Source organism: Mytilus galloprovincialis, chromosome 5 (assembly GCF_965363235.1).
Source record: "Mytilus galloprovincialis chromosome 5, xbMytGall1.hap1.1, whole genome shotgun sequence".
Classification (NCBI taxonomy): domain Eukaryota; kingdom Metazoa; phylum Mollusca; class Bivalvia; order Mytilida; family Mytilidae; genus Mytilus; species Mytilus galloprovincialis.
The window spans coordinates 16078058-16095104 of NC_134842.1; the positions used below are offsets into that span (position 1 = coordinate 16078058).

The 17047-nt window shown below is 31.4% G+C and overlaps 1 long non-coding RNA gene across 2 annotated transcripts; it reads left to right on the plus strand.

Annotated features, from left to right (window-relative positions):
* The first annotated feature begins 27 nt into the window (after positions 1-27).
* On the plus strand, positions 28-16112 carry LOC143075258 (uncharacterized). 2 transcript variants are annotated; one of them, XR_012978271.1, is made up of 5 exons: positions 28-87; positions 9130-9205; positions 11934-11996; positions 13296-13704; positions 14950-16112. It is a non-coding gene; the product is annotated as an uncharacterized LOC143075258 (long non-coding RNA). The 2 variants fall into 2 exon arrangements; XR_012978272.1 differs by having other exon boundaries at positions 66-203.
* Positions 16113-17047: the final 935 nt, after the last annotated feature.

Genomic DNA, 17047 nt, shown 5'->3' on the forward strand with positions numbered 1-17047 from the left:
ACTGGTTCCCAGATTGCGTAGTTACATTGGATAACAGACGTTCTTCTGTCTAGACTGTTGTAGAAGTTGAACTTTGCCAGTTTGAAGGTGAGGATGTTTGTTCTATCCACAGACCTGTTACCCGTCACCTATTCTGTAAATTCCAACTTTTTCAGACGAACCACTTCGGTTTTGGGAATCCTCAGGTTACCTGACAGTGACAGGTATGGGGAAAATCTGGATTCATCATTCAGAATATTTTTTTGTCATTTGTTTGACCATAATAATGTCAACTGGTCAATGCTTATTAGATAGAGCAATTATTTATCTTACACAGTTTTAAAAAAAAAACAATTTAAAATTCAGAAATAAAGTTATTCATTTATAAATCAATCTACCAAATACATGAAATATATAGACCCATTCAAGTGCACCTTTGGCTTTGGGTCCAGGGTGTTCTTGACTTTTGATTGTATTCAAATTAAAGTTGTGTAGGACTCTTTGTAAACAACAAATGATTATGCTGGCATGAACATATCATACTTGTATTAGTGACTTAATCACAATGAAGGCTATGGTTTTTTTTGGAAAAAAAAGTTAGTTTCCAGTTTTTGGTGAAAAAAAGAATTTGTTTTGGACCCTGAGAAAAAAAATTTGTTTGTTTCACCCTCAGCTGCCACTATATGTAATGTTAAAATTGAACTTTTAGGAAAAAACTGTTTTCGGTTTGTCGCTAAAAAAATAGATTGTACAGAAAAAAAAACCATAGCCCCAAATGGACCAATAAATGATCAAATATTTATCTTATCTGCCTACAAACAGTTGAATATGATACTTAAGATGATTTTAGGAAGATAAATACCACTTATGGACCTCATTGTCTCCTTTATAAGGTCTCTTTTGGTCAATTTATACCTCTCATTTCCTTAAAATTTTAACTTTTCAGGTCAATAAGTAAAAATAATGGGGTAACTTGAATTCACTCATTTATGATAGAAATGTTATCAGAAATGAGTAACTGAAGTATTTAAGCAGAATGAACAATCCATATATAAGTTTACTGTCTCCAAGGAGGTTTCAATAAGTCCTTACGTCAAAATTAAATTTACGCAGCATTCCAGAGAGGGACATTATTATAAAAGGCTTCTCTTTTAAAGAATAATTTGTCATTAAACATTAAAAATTATTTCATTAACTTATAAACATATATTTATTTAAGTATTTCCTAGGAAAATGTTCTATCATAGCAGAATATAAGAAATAAGGAGAAAAAGCACACCCCCCACCAACCCCAACCCCCAAAAACCCCAAAAAAACAAACAAAAAACAAAATCAATTTCAATTAAAATAATTCTCATAAAATGTGTTTTAGAGACTCAATCGACTCAGATGTTTCATTTTTTGTATGCTGATATCTATAATACTAAAATAACGAGGTCCAATTTGTCAGCCGGCATGGGATAAAAACGACAAATCAAAGAATTCAACTTTATATATAGCTATAATATAGGACTATGGTGTTGATTGAAAATTACACCACTCCAGACCCTTTTGTTTTCCACATAATTAATATTGTAAATAATTAACAAGTTCCGGGTCGAATCCAATACTGATACCAATAGTATATTCACCTTTTACCTATACCTTATCTGTACGTTCTGCATCTGACAGGCACACCACCAAACGGTGTATTTAGGATTTGCTATATACAAGGGTCATAATCACAAGGTTGACAATACTAAATTATATCACATTGTTTTCTATTGTAGTATTTTAATCAGTATGACTTTAAAAGATAATAATATGAATACTAAAAATCTAGACTTAAAATAAGGCGTATAGGTACAGTTTCCAATTGTTAGCCGGCATGACGCAAAACAGCAAAACCAAGAATTCGACTTTATTTATAATTAATATTGGACAATGCTGTTGATAAAAAACTACTCCATTCCATGCTCTTTTGTTTTTCAAATAGTTAATATTTCCAATAATTGATAAGTTCCAGGTCAACGGTTTCTAACAGAAAGATTTTGAAAGTAGAGAAAACTGTGCATCTTATAATCAGCATGACTTTATCAGATAATTAAATATCCAGGCTAAAATAAGGCTTACACATAGTTATATACTTTATTTTAGTCACGGACCAGCGATTTCACGGGTGTGTTCTAGTCTTATATAAATGTAAAATTTAACAAAAATGGACACAAAAGATACTACACTATATTTGACCTTCGTTCTAATAAAAATAATCACATATAAATTTTGATCTCGACTTTTTGCATTTTCGCCAATCTGCATATCATTTTTAACCGGATTTTTGTGACAAAAATGTCGGTTATTGATTTGGGGATGTACGGCGGGCGGGCGGCAATCAAATGTTGTCCGTGCATTAACTCATGAACCGTTCAACGAAAGCTTTTAAAATTTTAATATGTTGTTACTGACAACTAAATGAAGGTCAAGTTCAATAATGGCGATTTTGACTTTTACCGTTCAGGAGTTATGGTTCTTGAAAGATTGAAAAATGGAGTTTCCAGTCGTGTCCGTACATTTACGCATGAACTGTTCTACCAAAGCTTCCCAAATTTTAATATGTTGTTACCAATGACAAAATAGAGGTCAAGTTCAATAATGACGATTTTGACTTTTACGGTTCAGGAGTTATGGTTCTTGAAAGATTGAAAAATGGAGTTTTCAGTCGTGTCCGTGCATTTACGCATGAACTGTTCTATCAAAGCTTCCCAAATTTTAATATTTTGTTACTGATGACAAAATGGAGGTCAAGTTCAATAATGGCGATTTTGACTTTTAACGTTCAGGAGTTATGGTTCTTGAAAGATTGAAAAATGGTTTTTCCAGTCGTGTCCGTGCATTTTCTCATAAACCATTCAACCAAAGTTTTTGAAATTTTTATATGTTGTTACTGATGACAAAATAGAGGTCAAGTTCAATAATGACGATTTTGACTTTTACCGTTCAGGAGTTATGGTTCTTGAAAGATTGTAAAATGGCGTTTCCATTCATGTTGTTGCATTTACTAATGAACCATTCAATCTAAGCTTTTCAAATTTTAATATGTTGATACTGACTACAAAATGGAGGTCAAATTTGATATTGACGATTTTCACTTTCAGCATTCATCAGTTATGGTTCTTGTGATATTGCCAGGACACAATTAAATGTTAATAAATCGGGTTTGCTGTCGTTGTGACAGCGCCTCTTGTTTTTATTATTTCACATGCATATTTGTCTTGTATTTGTGCCAATCGACATTTCTTTTTTTTATCTTTCACTTGATAGATTTTGTCTTTCATTTTCGCCAATTGTGTACATGTTAATTAGATAGGTGAAAGTTCTTTTTCTGCACCATTTATGAACATTATGTTTTCTGGTCTGTGCGTCCGTTCCTCCATCTGTCCCGCTTTAGGTTGAAGTTTTTGGTCAAGGCAGTTTTTTATGAAATTGAAGTCCTATCAACTTAAAACTTAATACACAATGTTCCTTATGATATTCACATGATCCTTCTAATTTTATGTCACAATTTTCAAAAATTGAGTATTCAGATAAACAATTATTCCTAGATGTTTTGACATACTGGCAACGTATGCATGGAACTAATGTATGGATGATTCTCGTAAAATAATGTCCGATCTTGCAATGAAGTTAAAATTTATTTATACTGCTTATTTCACTAAATCTTATAGTAAAAATAAAATAATGACAAAGGGTCATTGTCGTTTGTCATTTGTTTCATTTCAAATTGTCTAAAGGAGAAATGATAAACATTTCCCCTGATCTCACTGAAGCTAATTACCTAATTTATGTATATCAACACTTTGGTTAGCTTGCTTTCTTTGTTTGTATATTTTGTATAATTATTTTTTGATAATGTCCAATTGAATATATACAGGTTTACATACCTATATATATGAAGATGTCAATCTTAATTACAAAGTTTGAATAAACATTTAAACAAAGAAAGTAAGGAGGTCAACCAAAGTTTTACCCTACATACAATAGGAAATTAGCTGTAAGGCAAAACATAATAATAAAATTAATACTCAGCGAATGTGAAATAAAATCAAAATTGTCGGTGGTTAAAACTAAATATTTAGAAATTTAACTTAAGACAAAAAGAAATGCTCCAAGAATAATATCCAACATTAAATCTCTCCCTTTTATTTAGCTTCAACTATGACCGGAAAGTTTGAAAACAAATTTTGATTTTTAATACCGAGAAAAACCTTTGTTTAAATTTCCAAAATGAGCAATTTAGATTTATAATATTTTATCCTGTTGGAGAAATCTTACTTTGTAGTTTTCAACGAAAAATTATTTCTAAAATAATTTTTGAATTAAAAACTTTTTTGTATTTTATATTTACTGTCTTGTTTATTCAAAACACTTGAGATAGTAATAACACTGCATGCCTGGGATTGTATTTTATGATAGATTTATAACATTTTAGAGTAAAAAACTTTAATTCATATATTATACTATAATTTTAATTTACTTATATCTTAAACAGTCAGGGGACTTTGAAGTTTTGTCACAAATTGTGATTTTGAAGTTTTACCAAAATTTTAAACTGTGACATAGGTTTAAATAATATCTTTTCATTAATAAACTTGGAAAAAATGAACTTTTTTCTTCTTTTATTTAGCAAGGTTTATGCCTTTGATGCTATCATTTATCTGCAAATTCTATTTTAGTTGAAAAAATGCTATAATAATGGCTTTAAATAATGAACTGATACTTTCTTAACAGATTTTTCCCAGCAGTGGGAGTATTTTTCCTGTGAAGTTCAAGGTTTCTTCTTTCAGATTATGTAATAAAATTCTACTGTTCACTATTAAAATTTCACTGTTAGAGGGTGTTGAAATTAGTGGGGGTTATTAAAATAATGATACTTAAATAAGGTATTGAGGTATGATGCTTAAACAAGTGATCTTAATGTCATTATCCTAGATTCAGTACAAGGTCATCACCTGAAATGACCTGGTCATCCTAGACAACACAGATCTTGATTCTGATAATTTTAGAAACATAATTAGTCCCTGGATCATTAGTATTCTATATTTAAAGCTATAATAACATTAAATCACTTCTTCTAGTGATTAATTTGTACTGCTTAAATAGGTGATTATTAAAGAAAGACAACTCTTACTTCCAATCTTTATTGAAATAATGTTACTTAAATCAGTGATTTAGAAAATCACTTATTTAAGTAAGTCCCCTGACTGTTAAATATTCAGAAATAATGAATCACAAACTTGCTGCAATAATTTCTATACGTTTGTCTGAGTCAGGAAAAATAATGGTATAAAGACGTTCGTTCATGATTTTGTGTGTCCGTCTGTCTACAGTAGCGAATAAGTTCATTATGGCAGACTTCTAAAATTGACACGAAAAAAAAACACACTTCTAGTCTGATATAGTCAAATACTCTGTAAGTTAGCCAGTGCCTTCTTTCTTTTTTTGTATTTTCAATAATTATGCTAATGAGGGACAGAGGACAAAAACAGATTTTCATAACAAAAGCGGCGTGAAAGGTTATTTCAAACAATTTTCCATTCCAACGGATGGTGTTTCTGAAGGTAAATATTATGCCACAACAGCATCATAAGATCTGATACTGATACATGCATTTAATCTCTTGTATTACCGGATAATAAAGTACAGGTGAATATAGTTGCTATTCTTGGAAATTTAAATGTGAGTTTCAAAAGTCCAATTTGCGATTTTTTTCAAATAGTGGGCCAGCAAGAAAAGTTTGTACTATGACGTCAGATGCAATGTTCTAAAGAAAGACAACTCTTTTCTCCAAAACAAACGAGAAAAAAAACATAAAAATTACTCATAACTTTTTTGAAAGGTCGGTGACACACACTTTTTTTGCTTTATTTTGAAGATTACATACACATGGCACTTTCCTTCTTGAAATTTTGTATGGATAAATCACTGGCAGAAATTTTTTAATACTGGAAACGTTTTTCATTTTTCATTTTTATTTTTGGCGGGGATGAAATAAATCATATTTTTAAAGATCAAAACAATACTAGTTTTAAATTTTGGAACCTGTTTTGATAGATACAAATCTACTGTTTAACGTGAAACAAGAACTATGCTTGTAGGTTTGATATAAAGGATTTTTTTGAGAGTTTAGATAACAAGCAAATATTATGTTAATATTGAGGAAACGCAAAACTGAGGTTGCTATAGTGACAAAAATAAGTCCGTGACCCCCAATTTGTTTCATCACATTTTGTTCCTCAAATCATGAAATACCTTCACACAAAATTTTAAGGAAAAATCACTGGTAGAAATGAATAGGTTGTTTGGTCTTTAAGTAACAATACCTAATTTGTTTACTATCAACCACCTTGACACTTGTAAATATTTTAATTTGTCAGATGCTGTGAAAAAGTGTCCTTCAAGGTGTCCTTTAAAGGGAGATAATAAAAAAAGTCACTGATCTTTAATTATGCTAAGGTTTTTTTTACCTATTCTGTATCAAGCAAAGAAGATGAAAGATCTAGTCGATGAATCATGACTTATTGGGAGCTGTCAACAAGCACCAAATCTAAAGAAACTTCTGACACAAGTAAAATTCAGTACACAGAACGAAAGTGGCAGAAATACAAAAATGGGGGGGATCTCAGATGTGGAACATGCTAAATGCTAGAAGTAAAACTCTGAAATCAGGCACAGCAATTAAACCGAATAAAAGCATGAACTGTAAATCCGAAAAATATTATTTATTGTGCAACCTGTCCCACTTGTAATCAAAACTACATAGGTCAAACCATTTGATAGAGGAAGAGTTCACAAACAGCTGTCTTGACAAAGGTCCCTTCAATTAGAAGCTCTCCATGTTCTGAACACTTTGACCATTATGTGGAAAGGGAAATTTAAACTATATCCCTTTCAGGTCAGGTGAGCTTTTCTTATCACTTGGCATCCGTCATCCATTGTCGTGCACTGCCCCTGAATTGGAAATTTTAACGAAATTTTGCCGTTTTTGGTTATTATCTTGAATATTATTATGGAAATAGATAAACTGTTAACAGCAATAATGTTTAGCAAAGTAGGATCTACAAAAAAGTCAACATGACCAAAATGGTCAGTTGACCCCTTAATGAGTTATTGCCCTTTATAGTCAATTTTTGTCAATTTTTTTTTACAAAAATCTTCTCTGAAACTACTAAGACAAATTTAACCAAACTTGTCCTCAATTATCATTAGGGTATCTAGTTTAAAAAATGTGTTAAATGATGCCATCTGGCGAACCAAGATGGCCAACATGGCAAAAAATTGTAACTAGGGTAAAATGCAGTTTTTTGCTAAAATCTCAGAAACCAAAGCATTTTAATCAAATCTGACGCAGTTAAATTTGTTTCGTTAGGTCTAGGTCTATCTGCCCTGAAATTTCCGTAACAAACATGCAAAATGTTGTTGGGTTGCTGCCCCTGAATTGGTAATTTTAAGGAAATGTTGCAGCTTTTGGTTATTATCTTGAATATTATTATCAATAGAGATAAACTGTAAACAGCAATAATGTAGACCTAAGTTAGACCTACAAATAAGTCAACATGATGAAAATGGTCAATCAACCCCCTTAAGAAGTTATTGCCCTTTATAGTCAATTTTTAACAATTTTCATAAATTTTGTAAATCTTGTAAAATTTTACAAAATAGTTTAACTACTGGGATAGATTCATAGGTTCATTTAATAGATAGAGATAATTGTAAGCACTAAGTAAAGTAAGATCTACAAACACATCACCAGCATCAAAACACAATTTTGTCATGAATCCATCTGTGTCCTTCGTTTATGATATGCACATAGACCAAGGTGAGCAACACAGGCTCTTTAGAGCCTCTAGTTTCAGATGTGGACCGAAGATAAAATTCCGCTTGAAGCCAAGGAACGCTATTTTATTTAACAGTATAAGCCGACTTTTAATAGGAAGTGAAATTCGGTCTGTGAATAAGATTCTGTAATATATACAAACTACCACATGACTTTACTATTAGGTAACATCACAAGTTGTTACTAGTAACGATAACAATTCTGTCTGATGAACTGTAAGGGATGCAGTGAAAGCGCTAACAGAAACAGTGTTCGATTTATAATGTGATTTTTTTTGTTTTTTATTTTTATGTTCTTTGAAAATTTCTTCATACATTGTTGGTCATCAAAAATGTGTGTCATTAATACTTACATGTACTTGGGACCTTTTGAATGTTCAAAACTGTTCTATTTGCTTAAAAGTAATCTGAAGCAATTTCTAGACAAGTTTCGATCATCAGGGTAAAAAGCCTTGTGACCTAAATATTGATTAATCAGTTAAGCTAATTCTTTTTTTTTCATTAATAAAAAAATTCTACAGATGATTAAGTATATATATAACTTAAATTTATTTCAAGCAAACTATAAGAATGTTTATAAAATTTAAAAAAATCACAGAATCTTAATAAAAAAAATTTTTGCATTATTTGTTAAACATGTTAAAGGGACAGTATGGACTCAGTTCATCATTATGATTGGAGCACATGTCATGTGCATGCTGTGTATATTGTATAATAGATTTATTATGTCTTGTCTATCTTAAGTTTGGTTAAACTGCCTACTGGGAAAACATTATTACATGTTTACATTCCCAAGTACTACTATACATGTAAGTCAATTATGTGTGAAAAATTTCAATTTCATGGGTTTTAATCTGGGTTTTAATCCCCCAGGATGTGAAACATCATTAGAATTTGTGTATATAAATGAAGAGATATGAAAATTTTATCCTCAGTACTGTACGTCTCAGTTACTTAATTAAAGACAATAGAAATATTAAATTAGGGTAATAAATATCCCCCCCCCCCAAAAAAAAAATGAAAATTGAGAAGTTCTCACTCTGATACATATTTCAATGATCAATTTAATCACCTTTTATAAATTAGATGTGAGGACATGCATGGATAGTTTTAAAACTCTTTCTTAACTTGGAAAAAGCACCTGGTTCCCTTAAGAACACAACATTTCAAGGGGAGGATGCAGATACTGATTTGTGAAACTCACAAGACTCTCTATTTAAACTAGTGTGACAGTAACACAAGACTGTTTTATCTTAATTTTGCATACTTTTTTTCTAGGTGTACAACTGTGCAAGTATTGAACATCAGCTTGAAATGCAATGTGACCTAAAAGACAGTATAATAATGGACAGATGTAAGTAATGATAAAATAGTCAATGTCAATGATATGGGAAATGTATGAAATTGTAAGAAAAAGTTGACAGGCATATTGTTTTACACCTGTCCCTCCGTCGGTCAGTTTACTATATATATAGGTCAAAGTACAGCCTTCAGCAATGATCATACTGCATAGTCATATATAAAAAAGGCCCTGAAATTACAATTGTAAAATAATTCCAAACTAATGACCTTAATATTCATATATACAAATAAAATAACTAAAAACAAATATGCAGCACAGCAACAAACAACAACCACTGATTGTCCAGGTTCCTGACTTGGGACAGACACAGAAGATAGCAGGATTAAACATGTTAGTGGGATCCAAGCCCTAATAAAATCATATTTTAGTTATTCTCCTCAAGAAAATCTAATATAATGTTATTAACATCAACCATTGTCAACACTTTTAAATGTTGTACTTAACTTTATTAGATTTATGCTTATATAAAGAAGATGTGGTATGATTGTCAATGAGACAACTTTCCACAAGAGACCAAATGACACAGAAATTAAAAACTAAAGGTCACTGTACCCTCTTCAACAATGAGCAAAGGCCAAAGCCCATACCGCATAGTCAGCTATAAAAGGCCCCAAAATGACAAATGTAAAACAAGAAAACAAACTGCCTAATTTATAAAAAAAAAATGTAACACTTGTGACTTGGAACAGGCACATACATTACATTGTACCTTAATATTTTAATTCGCATATTGGTATACAATCTATTGTATGTTTTTTTCTTTTTTTCTTTAAAAAGTTACAACATGAAGGTAGTGAACGGGCGTTGCCACCAAGGACAAATTGTGTCAAACTATGCAGGTTTTCAGTGCACTGCAATCGCCTTCTTGTAGTTATATTCAGATGGAGATTTAATTAAAGAGGTCCTGCATCATTAAGTCATTGTGCTTCTGAAGGTTATCGAAATGATAGTTTTAAACATATACTCAAATTTAAATACGTCGGATATCTTTTTTAAAGATAGTTCTTGTTTTAATATATATGCAACTGGTATGACCCCTTAAATAGTAAACATTCAAAGAAAACAGTAGAAAGAATACAGAGAGTCTCTATATATTCAAGTAGTATAATCGTAGTTTACATGTGATTGAAGCGAAAAATAATTGTTCTCTATAAGGAGGTATAATAGTTGTGATTCTTGCGATCTAAACGCCATGATATAGAGAACGCTCTGATTGGCTTATTTATTTTTCATTTTTGTAGAGCCTGCAACTTTTGTTGCAGAAAGCTCGACATAGGGATAGTGATCCGGCGGCGGCGGCGGCGTTAGCTAACTTCTTAAAAGCTTTATATTTTAGAAGGTGGAAGACCTGGATGCTTCATACTTTGTATATAGATGCCTCATGTTACGAAGTTTCCGTCAGTCACATGTCCAATGTCCTTGACCTCATTTTCATGGTTCAGTGACCACTTGAAAAAAAAGTTCAAATTTTTCGTAATATTGAATTCTCTCTTATTATAAGTAATAGGATAACTATATATGATATGTGCGTACCTTGCAAGGTCCTCATGTCTGTCAGACAATTTTCACTTGACCTCGACCTCATTTCATGGATCAGTGAACAAGGTTAAGTTTTGGTGGTCAAGTCCATATCTCAGATACTATAAGCAAAAGGGCTAGTATATTTGGTGTATGGAAGGACTGTAAGGTGTACATGTCCAACTGGCAGGTGTCATCTGACCTTGACCTCATTTTCATGGTTCAGTGGTTATAGTTAATTTTTTGTGTTTTGGTCTGTTGTTCTCATACTATATGCAATAGGTCTACTATATTTGTTGTATGGAATGATTGTAAGGTGTACATGTCGAGCGGGCAGATGTCATGTGACCTTGACCTCATTTTCATGGTTCAGTGGTCAAAGTTAAGTTTTTGAGTTTTGGGCTTTTTATCTAATACTATATGCCATAGGTCAACTATATTTGGTGTATGGAAATATTTAATGATATTTATGTCAGTCGCGTAGGTTTTATTTGACCGTGACCTCATTTTCACGGTTCATTGCACAGTGTTAAGTTTTTGTGTTTTGGTCTATTTTTCTTAAACTATAAGTAATACATCAACTATATATGTTGTATAGAAGCATTGTTAGCTGTACATGTCTGCCTGGCATGGTTCATCTGACCTTAACCTCATTTTCAAGGTTCATTGGTCTTTGTTTAGTTATCTTGGTTAATGTTTAGTTATCTTGGTTAATGTTAAGTTTATGGTACAGTTGTTATAAAGCTTAGCTTTTTACTTAGGACTATCAGCATAATATCAATGATTAGTATAGAAGGCGAGACATTTCAGCGTGTGCACTCTTGTTGTTATCTATTGGTTGTATTTGTGCATGTTTCAAACCGGAAGTCTTATCTATGACTAAAAGTCAGTCCGATGACGGATTCATATCCAGACTCCTTTTTTGTCGTTTTTCTCCCAAAATAACTCAATCTGAATAATCATAAGAATGGATGACAAATGCTAATATGCATGTTACCTATAGGACACAGAGGCATGATGATTGATATACCGTGGAAGGAAGAGAAGCGACACACAAAATGAGGTCTTCTCGTTTAATAGTATAGATATACACGGGTCATAATCTGTGTCTCATGGACCCATTCATGACATTTATTTATTCAGAGAATTTTGAAAGGAATAAATAATGAATAATTTTTCATAATTTTTTTTCATCTTTTAGAAAATTCGTCTCCTGAAACAACTGAGACAAATCTACCTAAATTTGGCCACACTCATCATTAGGGTATGTTTATATAGTTTTAAATGTGTTTGATGACCCTGCCAACCTACATGGCAGACATGGCTAAAAATAGAAAATAGGAGAAAAATGCAGTGTTTACTTATATCTCTGAAACTAAAGCAAAAGTATAACAGTTGCATTATTTCATGCATCAATTGTAAATGAGAATATCGGGTGAGCGATAAAGGCCCATTGGAGCCTCAACTTTCTATAGCCATTATTGTTATAGCTGGTCAGTGGTCATAAACCTATGAAAATAAGTCAATAGACCACTTTCGAGTTCATCCGTCACCGGAAAAAACTCGTCAATTATACGCGCTTTTATCACCGTCATTTGTGCGTTTTGGGGCGTCGTCACTTCCCTTCCAATGTTGAGCGAGTGGTTGGAAAACTATAATTCTATATTATACGAATTATTCGGCAAATTGAATTCTCAAAATTGACAATCAACACTGCTGTCATTAGGGAATTGTCAGTAAGTACCTACAGAGCAACCATTATTTCTAGTTTATCCTGCACAAAGACGATCACTAAGACGCTTGATGAACGTAAATAGTGCAGGGATACAGGCGACCCCCTCTATCTGGTAAATGACGTCATAAAGGCGTGCATAATTGACGAGTTTTTGCCGGTGACGGATGAACTCGAAAGTGGTCTATTATTTAACCTCAGAGCACTACCAACAGATTCTGATCCAGTGTATTTGATCATGTTGATGAATAAATTTTATTACAACTCGTTAACAGGGCAAGATATGGAAATTTATTTTTCTTCTGGTTTAATAATACAAATGTATTAAGAAAAAACAAAGGAAAATGATATTTTGATAAACATGTTGTTGTCGTGGTTTTGTGCTCTCTTGAACCATCAGATTATTACTGTACTGCAATAAAAAAAAAAAACATTAAAGAATATCAGGGATTTACAGGAACTTGAAGTAATTGAAAACTTGTTCAAATCCCAAACTGCACTTTAACTTTACTTTGCATCAACCATTAAGTGTTGTGAAATATTTACACAAGCTTGTTAACACCAAACACTGATCAAGTCACTTTGTCATTCTCATATTATCATGAATATGTTACTTTTTTAATAGGAAAAAGGATATATATTAGAGATATATATATATACAAGCAGGGACATCTGTGTCCCATGGACACATTCTTGTTTTATTTATTACATATTTTAGTGTATTAAAGTAATAATACTGCTTCAACCTTTCAATATTCTAACAAAGCTCTATCTCATTAATGGATAAATAAATGGTACTAGTTAAGACCTCAACAGATAATTTTTTTTCAGGTTCTCTGGTCGTAAGAACCTGTTGGCCACACACATGAAGATTCTCATTGATCCTGCTTTCAGCTAAATATCAGAAAAATTAAGAACAAAGGAAAATATGCTGAAACTGTACAGTCACCGGTCAGGATTATTTCAGAAGTGAAATTATAATACAATTTATGTTACTGGTTAATTCCTTTGATTTGTAATTTTAAACAACACACAGAGGCTTTGCATTATTGTTTTACAAGAGAGACACCAAAAGATGTGGTCAACATTTATCATTTTTATCAAAACATGCCCAGGACAAACCATGGATACACTTAACTTGAAATATGGTGCTTTCATACCAAAATTGCCTGGAAGTAAAAGAAATAAAGAACCATTCATGTCAGCAATCAGGGGATAAGATGAAAGAATGCAGAATAAGGTACTGTCATGTTCAGTCTTAATAAGAGTCCTGGTTCTCTATATATATATATATGCTTTTTGTTATGCCCCATCGTAGCGGAGGGGGCATTAAGTTTTATCCTTGTATGTTTGTACATAATATTAGATATAAGAAGATGTGGTATGACTCCCAATGAGACAACTCTCCATCCAAGTCACAATTTGTAAAAGAAAAACCATTATAGGTCAAAGTACAGTCTTCAACACAGAGCCTTGGATCACACCAAACAGTAAGCTATTATTAATTTAAAGACCCAAAAAATTACTATTGTGAAACCAGCTGTCAAACGTGAAAACCAACGGTCTAATCTATATAAAAAAAAGAGAAAAGACAAACACTTATAGTGCATGATTTTCTCACTGTGTTGAAGACCCATTGGTGGACTTCGGTTGTTGTCTGCACTTTGGTCAGATTGTTGACATATTCCCCCCAATTCCATTCTCAATTTTATGAAGAAGTTATTGAACTTTATTCTTGAAAAAGCGACGGAGGTATCATGTTCACATGACACATCTGTTTATTTGTTTTAGTTCACTATAAACTTAAGTTTGCTTAACCAAATGTACTGAAACTTAAACACAATGCTTATTACCACAAAACTCCGATTAAGTACTCATTTGGGTACTGTGTGTCACTTTTACCATTCTTGATTTATGACCCTTTGAATTGTTATATGCAAGCAGGGGCATAATATGTGTCCCATGGACTCATTCATCATTTATTTATTCAGAAAACTCTAAAAGGAATAAATAATCCATAATGTTCATACAGATAAAACATATTGTTTTAAGGATTTTAATCTGTTTATTAAGCCACATGCAAACTCAATATTGCTCCCCTTTTAAATCTCGATCAGTGTTTGTAAAAAGAAAAAAGTAAAATAAAAGAATGCAGGTTGCCAGGAACATTCAAATTGGAGAAAGGGAAAAGAACATACACTAAATAATTTTGAAAACTTATTGGCTATACTATCTTTATTTATAAAAATTTAAAAAACATTATGTGCAATATGATCATGTTGATTGTGTGAAACGTCACACAAGGCAATCAAAATGGTCAGGGAGGAAAAGAAGTTTTATTATAAGTGTCAAATGGTTATAGTCTCAACCTATCAACATAATCAAAATTGTTGATTTCACAGTTAATATTTACTTTTAGCATATTCAGCAGAATAGAACGTTTTTGTTATATTTTATTGAATGTTAATTTACTTTGCTCTTATAGGATCGAGTGAAAGGAAGAGAAAGCTAGGCATCAGTAAAGAAACAGATCAATTTATAATATGTAATAATTCCATCTGAATATAACAAACATTGCACATGCTATGAAGATTTATTCACATGTATACTATGATTTGTAGTTATATTTTATTGTATGTATTTGTAATATTAAAAGTACATGTATTTTAATTTTTATATTTTGCTGTGGAGAATATCAAAGAAATTTAGAAAAACATAATTAAAGATAGTTTCTTCCATGTTTTCTGTGACAAAAAAAATGTGCAAATTAGGAAAATTAAATGAGGCTACATTATTGAATATTTTTGAGTTTGAGTTTTTTTTCATTCCTATTTTAAAATTTCATTGGCATTTGAAATAATGAGTTGAAACTAGTTTTTATCAATTATTTTGTTTTCAACATGTACAACAGTAGAGAAGGTTAAGGTTTTGTGTACAATAGTTTACTATGATGTAATGGTCAAATAAACTTGAAACTTTGTACTTTTTAGTGTTCATTTAAGTCAGTGTTTTTTAAACAATTACAAATAAGTTACTAAACATGGAAATCTGATTGTGGAAGCAGAGTATAATGTGTTATGGACACATATATATATCTCTGAATCGCATAGAGCATCCACTCCTCACAAGCCTCTCAGTAATGGCATATTGACTTTGAAAATTTCCTTTGTTTACACTGAAATATTTGTGATAAGTCCAGTTTAAGGAGAACCACTAAAAGTAGGTCAGGGATAATTTATATGCAGTTGAATAAGCTTTTGGACAATGCATGTGCTTAGGGATTTTAATAATCCTGAACCCTAAATCATGGTTTTATTACTTACAATATTTTGCCGTTTGTTTATATGTTAAAGTTTATGCTTAGGCCAGTTTAAGATCGAACACTTATCAATGGGATTTAGAGGATGCATAGGCCCCCCTTTTTGTGGGACAAATTTGGTTGATATTATATTTAGGGAATTACTGAAGCATGACAAAAGGGATGCAGTAGAGAGTAACCTTATTATTTCTAAGAAATTACTTTTTTTTTTTAAAGAAATGAAAAGTATGGTTATAAACATATTTTTTATGAATTAAAATTTTAACAAATGTTGGAAACAAATTTATGTAAAAACTTTTTTTAATGTATCAAAATTATGTGTTGTAAAATCTGAATGATTTTTTTTTCTGGATTTTCCCCAATATGTTTAAAAAACCAAAATGCATAATTTTTTCTTGTAGATTTTATTTCGGGATTTTTCCCGAAATGGGTAAAAAAAATCTATGTAACAAGTGTGTGTCTGATATTAGATTTATATTTTCGGGATTTTTCCCGAAATGTGAAAAGAAATTATTAGTCATGAGGTCTAGTATATACATTTGAATTTTCGGGATAAATCCCGAAATAGTTGAAGACATCTGTGTTATACATGTTGTACTTAGTTTATTTTTTGTCGGGATATTTCCCAAAATGCGTTTCAGATCTGTTTGTTAAAATGCTCTGCCAACATATATTTAATAAATAATAATGTTGAGAATGATTTCGGGACACTTCCCGAATAATTCGTTGTCACATCCATCTTTACTACAAATATTTTGAAACTTTCATATTTTTTGGGAAATTTCCCGAACAATAAATGTAAATTTTATCAATTATAAGAATAAAAACATGGAATGTTGTAAAAAATGTGTGTTTCTTTATGAAATCTTCATTCAATTTATGGTAAACATTGAAAAAGATTATAAAAAGGAATAAAATGGATTTTACTCTTTTAAAATAGAGTCTGTTATGAGTAAAATAAAATCAGAAAAAGAAGAGCAGCTACAAAAAAAGAATTATTTAAAAAGTGGGACACCAAACATAAATAATATTTCATGGTAAAATTTGACATCAAAATAACAAATAATAACTAATTGCAATACAAACAAAACATAACTTAATTATAATGTTTACAGAAGCTCCCATTTCACCTTAGTTAATTCTTATGTACCTGAAAATTTGTACTAAGGCAAACTGGGATTAATTTTATATAATTTTTTTGACAGCTAAGGCGAAATGAGAATAAGCCATAAACGGACATAACTGAAGTACGGTAAAAGTGACA